Source organism: Lactuca virosa, chromosome 4, assembly GCF_052849685.1.
Source record: "Lactuca virosa cultivar CGN04683 chromosome 4, Lactuca_virosa_CGN04683_v6, whole genome shotgun sequence".
Lineage (NCBI taxonomy): Eukaryota > Viridiplantae > Streptophyta > Magnoliopsida > Asterales > Asteraceae > Lactuca > Lactuca virosa.
In genome coordinates this window covers 512,472,174-512,486,866 of record NC_136429.1, presented here as the reverse complement: position 1 = coordinate 512,486,866, position 14,693 = coordinate 512,472,174, and the positions used below count along the sequence as shown (strand labels likewise).

General features: G+C 37.2%; 1 pseudogene; it reads right to left on the bottom strand.

The window, feature by feature from the left end:
* The window catches only part of LOC145107049 (uncharacterized), a 161,034-nt pseudogene extending 147,907 nt beyond the window's left edge, over window positions 1-13,127 (bottom strand).
* Between the last annotated feature and the right edge of the window lie 1,566 nt (window positions 13,128-14,693).

Here is a 14,693-nt window from a genome sequence, read left to right as displayed (position 1 = left end):
TCTACCTGCCTAAATCAGAGAAGCTCAACTAGAAGCTCTTAAAGAAGAAAATAAGGCATAGGAATATCTGCGAGGAATGGAAAAGCAATCTGAGACCAAGGATGATGGAACACTATGTTTCAAGGTCCGGATCTGGGTAACAAAGTTCGATGATATACGTAGTTTGTTCTTGGATGAAGCTCGCAAGACAAGGTATTCAGTTCACCCGGGATATAATAAGATGTACCTTGACTTAAAGAAAAGATATTTGTGGCCGAACCTGAAGGCAGAAATCGCCACTTACATGAGCAAATGCTTGACATGTTCTAAGGTCAGGGCAGAGTAACAAAAAACCTTAGGACCGCTACAACAACCATAAATACATGAGTGGAAATGGGAACAAATTGATATGGAATTCATCACAAAACTACCTAAGACGCCCAACAGATACAACACTATTTGGGTAGTAATCGATCGTCTGACTAAGTCCACCCATTTTATGCCAATCAAGGAAACAGACAAGATGGAAAAGTTGTTCAAAACATACATCAAGGAGGTATTCGGGCTAAATGGCATGCCGACATCCATTATCTCAGATAGAGATAGTATATTTACATCTCGATTCTGGCAGACGATGCAAAAAGTGTTAGGAACACGTCTCGACATGAGCATAACATACCATCCACAGACAGATGACCAAAGTAAAAGGACTATCCAAACACTCGAGGATATGCTCCGAGAATGTGTGATAGACTTTGGAGATGCGTGGGATACTCACCTACCCTTGGTTGATTCTTCATACAATAATAACTACCACACCAACATCAAGGTTGTACCATTCTAATCACTATATGGCAAAAAGTATCGCTCGTCGTTATGTTGGGCAGAAGTCGATGACACCCAGTTAGAAAAGAAACTCGCAGGAGATACCGTGCTAATAGGACCGTAGATCAGTCATGAGACCTCAGAAAATATCGTGCAAATTAAAGAATGACTACGGACCACTCGCGACCGCCAAAAGAAATATGCTAATTTCTGACAGAAACCTCTTGAATTCCACGTCGAAGACAAGGTCATTTTGAGAGTCTCTCCTTGGAAAGGAGTAATAAGATTCAGAAAACGGGTCAAACTCCATCCGAGGCAGATAAGACCTTTCAAAATCCTTGCTAGAGTGGGCCTGATGGCTTACTGATGTGCATTGACCCAAGATCTCAGTAGCGTGCACGATGTTTTCCGCATATCAAATTTCAAGAAATGTCTCTCCGAGGATACACTTATTATTCCTCTCGAAGAAATTCAAGTCGATTTGAAACTCAATTTTGTCAAAGAATCAATCGAAATCATGGACCAAGAGGTTAAGAGACAGAAGCAAAGCCATATTTCCATAGTCAAAGTACAATGGAACTCTAAACGATGACTATAATATATGTGGGAATACAAAGACCAAATGAAGAACAAGTACTCTCACTTGTTCGATAACATCCCAACCACAAGCTAAATTTTAGGACAAAATTTCCTTTAACGGGGGGGGGGGGGGGGGGGGATGTGAAAACACATAAAAATACGTCACCAACCACGGTTAGAATTTAACATCTCATAGGACGACAATGTAAGAATATATTCGATTTTGTCCTGAATGCGCATAATTACGTCAAATATTATGCTAAAAAATAAGTGCAAGAAAAATAATGTCATCTTATGAGCAAGTTAACATTTTTAGAATGAACATGTCAATGGGATTCCAAAAATATGGAGTTCATAAAAATCTGACTTTGTATGAGAGAGGTAGGATTTATAGAGTAAATAAAAATCTACCACACATAAAACGTAATAACGTCAAAAACTACAAAGAGAATGGTCGACTTTCAGCAAAAGTCACCAAAAGAAGAATCGTAGTACTTCTCAAAGTATGACTTTTGAGACAAAGAACGCCTAAAACGGAATCCGTATGAGAAAGTTATGATTTTTATAAAATCATAACAATTATAAAATACGAGCTAAAAATAAAAGTAAAAATTAGCCGAAATAACCAAAAGGAAAGTTGTAATGTATGTCGAGACCTACATAGGGATATGAGAATCGTTGGAGACGGAGCTCATACACGGGAGTTACGGAATTTAGAGATTGAATTCTCGTAATGCACACTATTGTGCATCAAACACGGCGCCTATTATGACATCTAAGATCCATCAGGATATGGGTGACATGGCACACTATGTGGAGGACACGTGGCAACTTCCTGATGGAGCCACATGCAAAGCTTTCACAACATGACGCACGGTGTGTGCCTTAAAAACTTTCTATAAATAGAAAGCTTCAGTAGTTCAGTTCTCACACCTCCATACAACCATCACCCTCTCTCGAATTCAGTGGCCCTACCTCTTGAGCAACTCTCGAGTTCCGACTTCCCTATTCTACCCTACATCAACGGTTCACGCTTCAAGGGTGAGTTCATGGCCCCACTTTTATAGTTTTCAAACCTTTATGGGGGGTGGGTGAGGGGAGGGGAATGGGGATACATGTCAAACTATTACTAATTTCATAATTATTGCTAACTATACCACATTAGTTATATAATTTTGCATAGTATATTAGGGTAATATTATGCCTGGTAGGTATCCTGCCTAACTTTTGTAGATAATATTATGCCTAGTTATCACGCTAAATTACCCACCTGTAAACATAAACACCTAGTCGTTAAGCTGACCAAACTTTTAGGGAACATCATACCTAGCTGTTGCCCTAGCCAAACTATAGGATAACTTAATACCTAGCGATTGTTATATCCACCCAAAAACAAACATTCTTAAACACAGTTATATATATATATATATATATATATATATATATATATATATATATATATATATATATATATATATGTATGTATATATATATATATATGTAATAGGACTACAAATATATATGTAATAAGTATAATTGATAACATAACAATAACATTCGATATGACGACAACACATGATGACAACACAATGGTTAGATGAGATACTATTCATCCTTAGCTAAATGACCTTTAGCTACCCACGACCTACAATCATCAAATCTTAAGTGAGTGGAAAAGATACATAAATAGATCTATTCGGCGTTGACACCCCCATATGCGGTTGCTAGCTACAACCTGATGGTCAAGTCGAAGCAGGCGTAACTTCCTAAACTTTGGCGACGTTTGATAAAGTGTTGTCTCGGGGAGCACAACAATCATGAGATCGATTATAGGAACTTATCATAACATTGTTGAGCTTTATTTTCCAAAACTACTATTAGGAATCAACCTAACAATGTAGGGATATCATACACAACTAAAGGATGTGAGATAAATAAATCATAATATTTCTAACACAACAAAAAATCTATAATCCAATTTGAAACATATAAACCTGTGAACCGACCAACATTATGTTGACCTTTCAAAACCACATGTATTCTCAGGGGAATGAGTTTGGAAGATGAAGAAAGCGCGGTTGTAAGCCTATGTGTTATGTTGCTTTACTTTGCCTTTGTAATGCACTTATACCTTGAACATATGTGTAATATTTACTACTTAAGAAATAAAGAGTAAGTTTGTATGACATCTTGATGTATATGTATAATTATGTATCTATAATCCAACATCCTAATGTCGCATAGCTAGACGTTTCCGCCACCGGTCATGGGTGTGACAATCCAATTTGAAATCAAACATGTCTTAACACACCCATGTAATAAAACATAATAACAACAAGTTGCGGAAGAATAAATATTGTTTTGAAAATTATCTCATAAGTAAGTAAATAGTAGATAAATGCCATACCCTCGAGAATGTCCAAATGTCTTAGTCATGCCGATTACTTCCTTTTTGACACACCTGAAGATCCTGCTATAAAAATATTAAGTAGCAATTGCAAGCTTAAGGCTTGGTGATTAATCACAACACTCACCCATTATACATATCATATGCAATACACGTAAAAGCACACAAACACGTCATGTAATAAATCACAAATTACATATCATCGTATCGTATAACATATGATAGCATAAACATATTTACCTACTTGATCAACTAGATTCCCTCCGAGAGGTTTTTCTCTAGTTGACTAGTCCACGACCACTTTCATCAAAGTGGCTTTTCATGGTCTAACAATCTAATATCACACCGTCTGGATAATAAGAGAGTTAGTGAAAACTCACCCGAATAGATGATAAGATATAACCACACAATGAGTTAGGTGGCACCAAAAATTCCTTGAATCACTACACAAAAATATAACCCTAATTTACCAGTTAAGGTACAACACTTAACTTTACTTCATAATAGAGTCTTTGTTAGAACCTAGAATTTTTGTATAAGTATTTTAGATTACTAGTATGTATTTAAGGGCATTTTGGTCCATGTGGAAAAACATGAATTGAGTAATGATATTAACTGCCTATTTATATGTTTGTTTGATGTTTGATGTTTGAAGTATTTGGAGATGTTGTTGTGTAAGGAGAAAGAGTTCAAATTGATAGGTATATGATATTGGTAAAAAGGTATCTTTAAAAAGAGCACAAAAGCTAATTTCAGCTCTACTGCGATGTGGTGGCTAGGGTGCGATGTGGTGGCTAGGGTGCCACGACGTGATTTCTGAAGCGGTGATTTAGGAAAGATTTTAATGTAATTCGAGGGCAGTGTACTTTACATCGCGACGTGGTGATATGGATTACCACGATGTGGTGGTAAAAGTAGGATGCTACTATGAGTTGACTCTAAAACGTTGTTTGGAAAGACCATGGAGTCACTTGAAGGCACCACAACGTGGTGAGGGTCTTACCACGGCGTGGTTTCAAACAAAGATTAATGATTTGTTAGGTCTCATTCTCGCACAAAACAACCCCAATTGTAGAGAGAGAGCTGCTCCGACGATTTAGAAAGAGTAAGAAGGATAATTGGCAAATGGGAGTGAAGATTGTAAGGATTGATCACTAGAAACTCCTAACATAACCTCTTATTCTTCATCCAAGATTTTAGAGCTTTAATGGTGATTTTGTGGTATCAGTTGGATGATAAAGATTTCTCTTAAATAACTTGGTATTAATGTTAAGACAAGTATTTAGAAGTTTAAAACAAGGTTTTTATGGATATTTCATGGTTGAATCCATGTTTTGATTGTTAACCCTCATGAAATGATGAATATGTGTTAAGAGCTTAATAAACTAAGTTTAAGGAAGATTAATTTAAGTGGTTTAGCAAATTTATTGACAAAAGATTGTCTAGATGAAGTTTTACCCAAAGTATGAGTTTTTTGCAAGAATTTTTATTAAGCTCTTAATGATTTAAGAACATATTTAAAAGGGATTAATACGGGAATGATATAGGTTGTGGACAAGGAGGAGTTGAAGTTCTCCAAAGGAAGGTTTGAAGAAGTTTGGAAGTAGTTTGTTATTTACTTCAAAGAGGTGAGTTATATCTTTCTCTAAAGTATGACTATGTGAGTTAGAACTTATTTTAAAGTACGCAAGTATGGATATATGGTAGTGAATCATGCTTATGCTAGATAGTAGTATATGTTACTGAAATGTTCTTATGTATATGATTTTCTCACATGAGATTATATGAATGAAATGTTACATTATATTAATATATGCATATTTATTTCTATGAGTAAGAGATAAGAATGAGAAAAAGAATTCAGCTAAATTAAACTATCCATGAAGGGTCTTTTAAATTCACGAGGGATCCAAAGAAAGAATATTGTCTAGATGTTGCATGGAAACTATTAAGATGCTAGAGTCTGGTTATTTGCATACCGGTAAGAGGAAATATATGTGGTCACTTCATGTGATCAACAAATTCACTATGTTACCAATTTGACATGTGACATAAGAAATTGTTTTCTGTATGTTGTGTTGTTTATAACTCACTAGACTTGTTGTCTGATATATCTTGTTTCCATGTATATCAGGTTCAGGTAGCAAGCCTTAGCGAGAGCGCATTTAGAAGCATCAAGAACATGGATTGGATTATTGTTTCATATTTTATTTTTGTTGCTTTAATTATGGTTAGGATATAACTGGTACACTTGTATGTGTTTTCTAGAAATGTTTTTAAAGATTTTTGAAACTTTGGTTTTTTGGATGATGTAAACACTCTTATATTTTTTGGAAATTTAATGTTAAATGTTTTATTAAAGTATGGGTCATTACAGTCTTGGCTTACTTAATCAAACATATTTAGGCAAAATACTATTTTTCCCTTCAAACCATAGTCCAAGATCTAAATCCAACAAAATTGACCAAATTTCAAACTGGTAAAAAAGTCAACGGTTAACGGTCAACACATCACCGGCCAGCTATTGGTCGCGTCGTAGTCATGTCTTTACAAAACAACTGTGATGTGTATATAAATGCACTAGTTTTAGTCCTACTTTTAAGATATAATTTAGACACACAAAGGCAGTGGACCTGTCAATTGGTGGTATAGTTGATAAGCAGAGTATCGAACACAGGGAACGGTAATTAAACTAATAACGAGAATTAACTAAAACAAGTAATAAAAGTAAGGGTTTTCTCTAGTTTTGCAAGACTAGAAACTTACACAACTAACTAATATGCTAATTAAATAACTACCAGCTAAAGCAAGTAAAGATCAACTAAATTCAATGATAAGAAGACTTCTGTTTAGGTTCGATTCATTTACCCCTATGGTTGATTTTATGGCAAGTGCAATGGATTAATTGTTATTGGCTACCGATTTAAGTGATTAGGTTCACATTCGCTATTACCAATTCTTAGAAAACAGATTAATTTAAGCAGTGATCAAGTGATTAAACTAATGAATTTCCTTGTTAATTTGTTCGGGTTAAATAAGACTTGTAATTAGCTAATCAAATTACTAATTCAATTAACTTCTTGTTGATGGTTTATCAAACAAGCTCACACATTAATTTACCCATTTTCTAGTTAATCCTAGTTTCACATTCTCTATTCCTAGGCACATAACAATGTTTTCACACAAATCATATGAGGTAAGCAATTAATAGATGTTCATGCAGCTTAATTACTTGCTAATTAACATAAAATAGTCGTGGTTAATGCATAAGGTTCTTTAACAAGCTTAATAAAACATAATTCACCAAATAACAATTAATCCAACCATAAATTAATCCATAGCTGTAAATTTATCTACCCTAAACAGAAGATGAAAAGTTTAACTCATAATCACAGCAGATGGTAGCTCACAAACAATGTCTAATAACTCAAACATGGTTCAATTAAAAGATAAAGTGAAGAGTATACTAAATTTTCCTTTAATCTCCTTAAAATTGAAGTATAGGGTTGTCTTAACGAATTCCAAAGCTCCAGCAGCACCTTAATCGCAGAGTAATCCCCAAGGGTTCCAGAGAGAGGTTTTAATTCGACAATTTGGCTTCTATTTATAGTCTTCGGAAAACAGGGGCTACTCGCCGAGTCCCCTTTAGGAATCCGTATACGGAAAGGACTTTGTATTTTGCTTCGCGAACATTCGTAGGAACTCGTCGAGTAGTCGATGCAACTCGTCGAGTCCTTCAGGATTTTGACTATTTTCTTCTTTTTTTCTTCTCTCTTCAATTCTCGAGTTTCCAATCGCATTTCCTGCTTCCTTTTGCTTCCGAGCTCATCTTTTAGACTGAAAATACAATTTAAACATAATTAAGTACCTTTTGTCCATAAATTGCAATAAATTAGCTAGAAAATAATAAAATTCTAATCGAAATATATAGCTAACTATACACATATCAAAATACCCCACACTTGACTTTTGCTTGCCCCTAAGCAAAACTGAATTTTAATCATACTAGCATCACATATAACAATCCCAGTCCAACCCGCCATTATGCCAATACTGCAACGCATGCATTTGTGTCTAAAATTTTTCCTAAGGACCCCCCTCAATTCTAAATACTAACAATCCTCATAAACACTCGCCCACTTCTTTTGAACAATGCTCATTTTATGCATCCCTCCGAATCCATCCGCAGAAAACTTCCTAACCTCAAGTCATTTTTGGTTGAGCAACCCAAGCATACATAATCTAGACAATTACAACTTTTTGATACCACTTTGGAGCTCTTTAGAATTCTTCATTTCTTTGAATTTACCACCTTGTTGTTTGATTTTTGGTATCTTCAAATTTTTGAATTTTGATCTTTTGATCTTTTGATCTTCACTTTGATTGCTCCAAAATTCTTAAAATTTTTCTTGTAATTCTCTCTTTTTTTAACATGTATCTCACTTTTTTTTCACTCAATACCTACATGCTTAAGCAGGGGCGCTCAACTTCATCCTTTATTGGTTAAGGATATTAATTTTCCTGAATACATTTCAAGTACACGATGCTAAACATATTGCATCCCTCAAACTAAGCGAGGTTATGTTTTTGTCCCATGAGTTCACTAGAATAAATGAGGCCACAAATGCACTAGAACGTATATAGGCTCAACTAAACATTTGGGTCTTCAAAGAATCATTAAACATAATACTAGCATGAAATCCTAATTGCTTTACCAAAATTTTCTAAATTAATCCTAACAGTTTTAATGCAAAAATTTCAAAATTATACCTAAATTAGGATTCTAATGTAACTAATATGATTAACCCCCTACCCCATACTTAATTTATGCAATGCCCTCATTGCATATTATGCATGATAAAGAAAATGACAAAGTAAAGAGGGAATTGGAACAAACTCCGTTGGGATAGTAGTGGCGAGGTCGATATTTTTCTATTTTAAGCTCCATCTTCGATTGACTTTAGACATGGGAACAACTCATCCATGCCTTGGGAGTCATATCTCGTGTGGGACAGCTCCAAATATGCAGGAAAATAGTCTCGAAAAATGCCCGGAAAATGATCTTCAAAGCAAACACCTAATGCCCATATCAAATGTCATCAAATCATATGCTTGAATGTGAAAGAATGAGCAACTCGTCGAGTAGGTATGTAGACTCGCCGAGTTGTAGTGCAACTGGAAGAAAAGTCGCGGTTTTTCACGTAGACTCGCCGAGTCCATAAAGTGCATTCGGCGAGTAGATCGTTGAGTGGAAAAAAATTGTGAATTCTGCCCAGGTCCAATTCTGAGGTATGTGGGTGATATTAGACTAATATTTTCCCTCATTTTGCTCCAGAAAATAATCACTTAATACTTCTTCTCTCGGTCGGACTCATAATACGACTCAAACTTCGTTTTCTCTCTCGCCTAGACTCGATTTCCCACTTGGTTAGTTTGACTCTAGACTCTTGCATGCATCCTAAGCTTCAAACTGAAAAGACAACCACAAGTGATAGATAACAATAGAAATTCCTACTTAAACCAACCAAAACACACAAAAACAAAAACAAATAAAATTAGTCTTTAAACAACCAAGCAAATAAAAAACACAGGATACTCAATCTTTATCTTCATCTTCTTCTCCTTTAACTCTACTACCACCGGCTTGATTCCTCCTTTGATTCACCCTTTCTTCTCCTTTAACTCCACTACCAATGGTGGGTCTTCGCGGACATGTTCCCTTTGTTGTCTCACCCGTCTTCTCAGCTCCTCGGGTACCAAAACCTCATCCGCATGTGAAATACCAATATGCCCCCACCATAGTCCTCAATGATCCGTGCCCTCCTAAGTAGTGTAATGCTAAAAGGAGGGGTAGGAACCATTGTCAAAAAGTTTCCGGCCCCTTGTTCCAAGATCCCATATGTCCTAGCCAACTTGGTCACAAACATCCCGCCATTAATTTTGGAAGTGGTCATCTCTTTAACTGCCCCTTCCGCCAAGTATTTTGCCAAAAAATAAGGCAAATTGCAAAAAAACATCGGGAGTAATGATGCTCCACGTAGAAAATGTCGAGGGTCGGGACTTTGTCATCGTCCTTCCGCATATTGATGGTGCTTGCGATAAGACGGTGGATCAAACGATGTATAGGAGAACAGATCATTCCCTCTTGATCAGAGGAAGGAATGTAAACCCGGTTGGCGATAGTGTTCCACCAAGTAGCAGCAACCACTTCCTCAGGCAGGTCTTTGTGGCAATGTCCAAGGAAGGATTCAAAATCTTCAGACATGACCACATTATGGTCATAAATCCCTATCCTCCATGCAAGCTCAGCTATGCTGCACTGGCGGAACTCCCCTCCAAGACAAAAAGTTATGATACTTGTATCATAATAATCACTACTACCTCGGAAGGAGATGGTAGAGAAAAATTCTCAGCACAATTTCTGATAGACCGGTTCTTGAATTCTAAACAGTCGGTTCCACCCATCACAATGGATTGTCACCCCATTTTGTTCAAAGGTCTTGACCAAGTACGGGGTTAGTTCCTCCTCCAGTCCCGCCTGGCCAATCCATTACCAGGCGATCCCATTAGGAACTTAGATCTCCTTTCTCTTAAGTGTCTCCAGCTTGTTCTTAGCACGGGCTAATGAGAACTTTGAAGTAATTTTTGGGAAGTTTAACCATGGGATGTCCCCATGACCACTTCCTCTGGAACTTTGACCTCTCCTTGACATTTCTCTACAAAACATCACAAAATAGAACACACCAAAATACCACAGAACATCAAAATTCGAAAAATATATGTTAACTGCATCATGGACTAGCCGAGTACAAGAACAGACTCGGCGAGTCGCATGGACTGTGCGAGTCGCCATTCTGAATCGGACAAAATTATCCATCCAAAGCCATAAATTAGTCCAGGGGTTTGTCTAGGCATGTCTATTAAGCATTAATCCACAAAAAATTTTGTCCTTAACAACCTAATTTGACCAAAATCGAAACCCTAGAAATCCAAGTCAAGTTCAAAATCGGGATTTCCACAATTTAGGGTCATGAGTCTTCCAAAGATGGAAACTTTAACTATATTATAAGTGAAAAATGTTACCTTTTTGGTGAGATTGGAAGAAATCACACGAAATTGGAGATGAGAGCTTGAGAGTGAACTTGCTCGTCGAGCGGCTGGTGGCTGCACTTGTGAATGTGTTTTACCAATTTGGGTGAAAACCCTAATTTACATAATGTAAAAATGATTTATTTTTTTTCGGGTTAATACGTGGGCTCGCCGAGTAGGGGTACCTACTCGTCGAGTAGATACGTAAATCTGCGAAATATCGCGTTTTTCCAAATGGACTCGCCGAGTAAGGAAATGGACTCGACGAGTTTTTCATTTTGTTTGATTTTTTTTTGTTTGAGTTCTTTAAAGTTTATGCCACCATACCCCACACTTGAGCTTTGCTTGCCCTCAAGCAATCATTTTATGCAAAGAAGAAGATTGAAAAAGACAAATCCTAAAAACGAAAATAAAATGAAAAAGAAAGGTAAAAAAAAAGCCAACTCTAAAATTGGGTTGCCTCCCGAAAGCGCTTGTTTTTGAGGAGTCGTTAGCTGGACTCCTTCCTGTGCTACGTTGCAGTGCTTTCCTCCAAATCGAGCCCTTCTTCAAGTCCTTCGTCTTTTGGGATTCCTTCTTCATATATCTTCACCCGATGCCCATTAACCTTGAAAGGGGTTCCGTCTTTTGATAAAATCCCGATAGCTCCATGTGGGAAAACTTGTTTAACCACAAAAGGCCCATCCCACCTTGTTTTCCGCTTGCCCGGAAAAAGCTTTAACCTTGAATTAAAGAGTAGCACCTTTTGTCCTTCATGAAATTCCTTATTACCCTTTAGTCTCATGTCATGCCATTTCTTAGTCTTCTCTTTGTATATTAAGGAATTTGTGTATGCTTCATTTCTAAGTTCTTCAAGGGCATTCATTTGCATTAACCGGTTGGTACGAAGTTCAGCCAAGTCAAAATTACACATCTTTAAAGCCCAAAATGCTTTATGCTCTAATTCAACCGGTAAGTGACAATTTTTTCCATCAACTAACCTATATGGTGTAGTACCAATAGGTGTTTTGAAAGCTGTTCGAAAAGCCCAAAGTGCATCATCAAGCTTATCCGACCACTCCTTTCTATTTCCTCCAACTGATCTCTCCAAAATTCTTTTTAATGCCCGATTCGTCACTTCAGTTTGTCCACTCGTTTGTGGGTGATAGGATGTTGAAAACCTATGATGGACACCATATCTTTTTAACACCTTAGCTAATTGATCATTTGCAAAGTGAGTGCCTCGGTCACTAATAAGAGCTTTAGGAACTCCAAACCTTGAAAATAACTTTTTGAGAAAACGCACCACCACTCGAGCATCATTAGTAGGTAATGCTTGTGCCTCCGCCCATTTTTATACATAATCGACTGCCACCAAGATATATTTATTCCCTTTTGACAATGGGAAAGGTCCCATAAAGTCAATCCCCCAAATATCAAATACTTCACACACTTGAATATTATGTTGGAGCATCTCGTTTCGGGATGATATGTTTCCCGTCCGTTGGCACGAATCACATCCTGTGACATATTGAGCATCATCTTTGAAAATTGTAGGCCAATAGAAACCAATATCAAAAATCGTCTTAGCCGTATATTGTGCTCCATGATGTCCTCCGGCGGGCCCGCTATGGCAATGTTCCAAGATTCCCCGACTCTCTTTCCCGAATACACATCTTCGAATCATCCCGTCTGTACAGCTCCGGAAAAGGTATGGCTCGTCCCAAAAGTAATACTTTATTTCTGAAAAGAATTTTTTCTTTTGTTGTCGGGTTAAGTCTTTTGGAATATATTCGGTTCCTAAATAATTAGCTATATCTGCAAACAATGGCTCCTCTCCTACTAATACCAAAAGATATTCATCGGGAAAATCATCTCCAATCTTGTTTTCTTCCAATTCCTCCAAATGCAGGTTTTCTAATCTTGATAAATGGTCGGCAGCCACATTCTCCATTCGCTTTTTATCTTTTATTTCAATATCAAATTCTTGTAGAAGCAAGACCCAACGTATCAATCTTGGCTTAGCATCTTGTTTAGCAAAAAGATACTAAAGGACAGAATGGTCGGTAAAAACTATTGTCTTGGATAAGACTAAATATGGTCGGAATTTATCAAAAGCATATATCACCGCTAGTAGCTCCTTCTCGTTAGTAGTGTAGTTTTCTTGAGTTGGGTTCAAAGTTTTGCTTGCATAGTAGATAGGTTGAAAATGTTTATCAACCCTTTTCCCTAAAACAGCTCCTACTGCATAGTCACTAGCATCACACATTAGCTCGAAAGGAAGATTCCAATTTGGGGCTATCATGATGGGAGTAGTGGTCAATCTTTCTTTTAATTAATGAAATGCTTCATGACATTCTTTATAGAAATCGAATGGAGCGTCCTTCAAGAGTAGTTGAGTCAAAGGCCTAGTGATCTTTGAGAAGTCTTTAATGAAGCAACGATAAAATCCCGCATGGCCAAGAAAGCTCCTTACCCCTTTTACATTTGTTGAAGGAGGTAACTTAGCTATTGTGTCAACTTTTGCTCTATCTACCTCAATCCCCTTTCTTGAAACTTTATGTCCCAACACAATTCCTTCTTTTACCATGAAGTGTCACTTCTCCCAATTAAGGACAAGGTTGGTCTTCTCACATCTAGCTAGCATCAAATCCAAATTGGATAAACAATCTTCAAAAGATTACCCGAAGACCGAAAAGTCATCCATAAATACCTCCATAAACTTCTCGATCATGTCGTGAAAGATGGCCATCATACACCTTTGGAAAGTAGCTGGTGCATTGCATAACCCAAAAGGCATGCGTCTATATGCGAATGTTCCACTTGGGCATGTAAAAGTGGTATTCTCTTGGTCTTGTGGGTCGATTGGAATTTGAAAATACCCCGAAAAGCCATCAAGAAAACAATAATATAGATGACCGGAAAGCCTTTCTAGCATTTGATCAATAAATGGCAATGGGAAGTGATCCTTGCATGTAGCATCATTTAGCTTTCTGTAGTCGATGCAAACGCGCCATCCGGTTACTGTTCTTGTTGGAATTAACTCGTTGTCCTCATTGGTAACCACCGTCATTCCTCCCTTCTTCGGTACTACTTGCACCGGACTTACCAATGGGCTATCGGAGATTGAATAAATGATGCCAGTATCTAATAGTTTAACCACCTCCTTTTTCACAACTTCTTTCATGTTCGGGTTAAGTCTTCTTTGGCGTTGAACTACAGGTTTAGCTCCATCTTCTAAGTTAATTTTGTGAGAACAATAAGCTGGACTAATTCCGTTGATATCGGTTATATTACATGCTATGGCTCCTTTCCTTTTCTTTAGTACTCCCACAAGGCTTTCTTTTTCATGTTTTGCTAGATCAGTAGCTATAATTACAGGTCTTTGTTGGCCATCTTCAAGAAATGCATACTCCAAGTGATCTGGTAGAATTTTCAGTTCAGATTTTGAGTTCTGAATGCTGAACACATCGAGTCCAGTGAGGGAACTCGTCGAGTCTTGGACTAAATTCGCAACTGATCGGGTTTTTTCGAATGGACTCGTCGAGTTCGTAGATGCTACTCGGCGAGTCGGTCTTTCTGCATTCCTGATTAGATCATTATATTCAGCTTCCTCGAGCAGTCTCTCTATCTCCATCAAGTCTCTTTCAGCATCAAATTCTTCTTCAAAGGTGACGGTGGAATTGTTTGGCTCGTCGTCTTTCCATTCCTCCATTAACTTTTCCAACATATCAACTGAGAATGTCGTGTCATCACTATTCCTTGCATGCTTCATAGCTTGATCTACTCCAAATGTAACTGATTCGTCTCCTACCCGTAGAGTAAGTTTAGAATC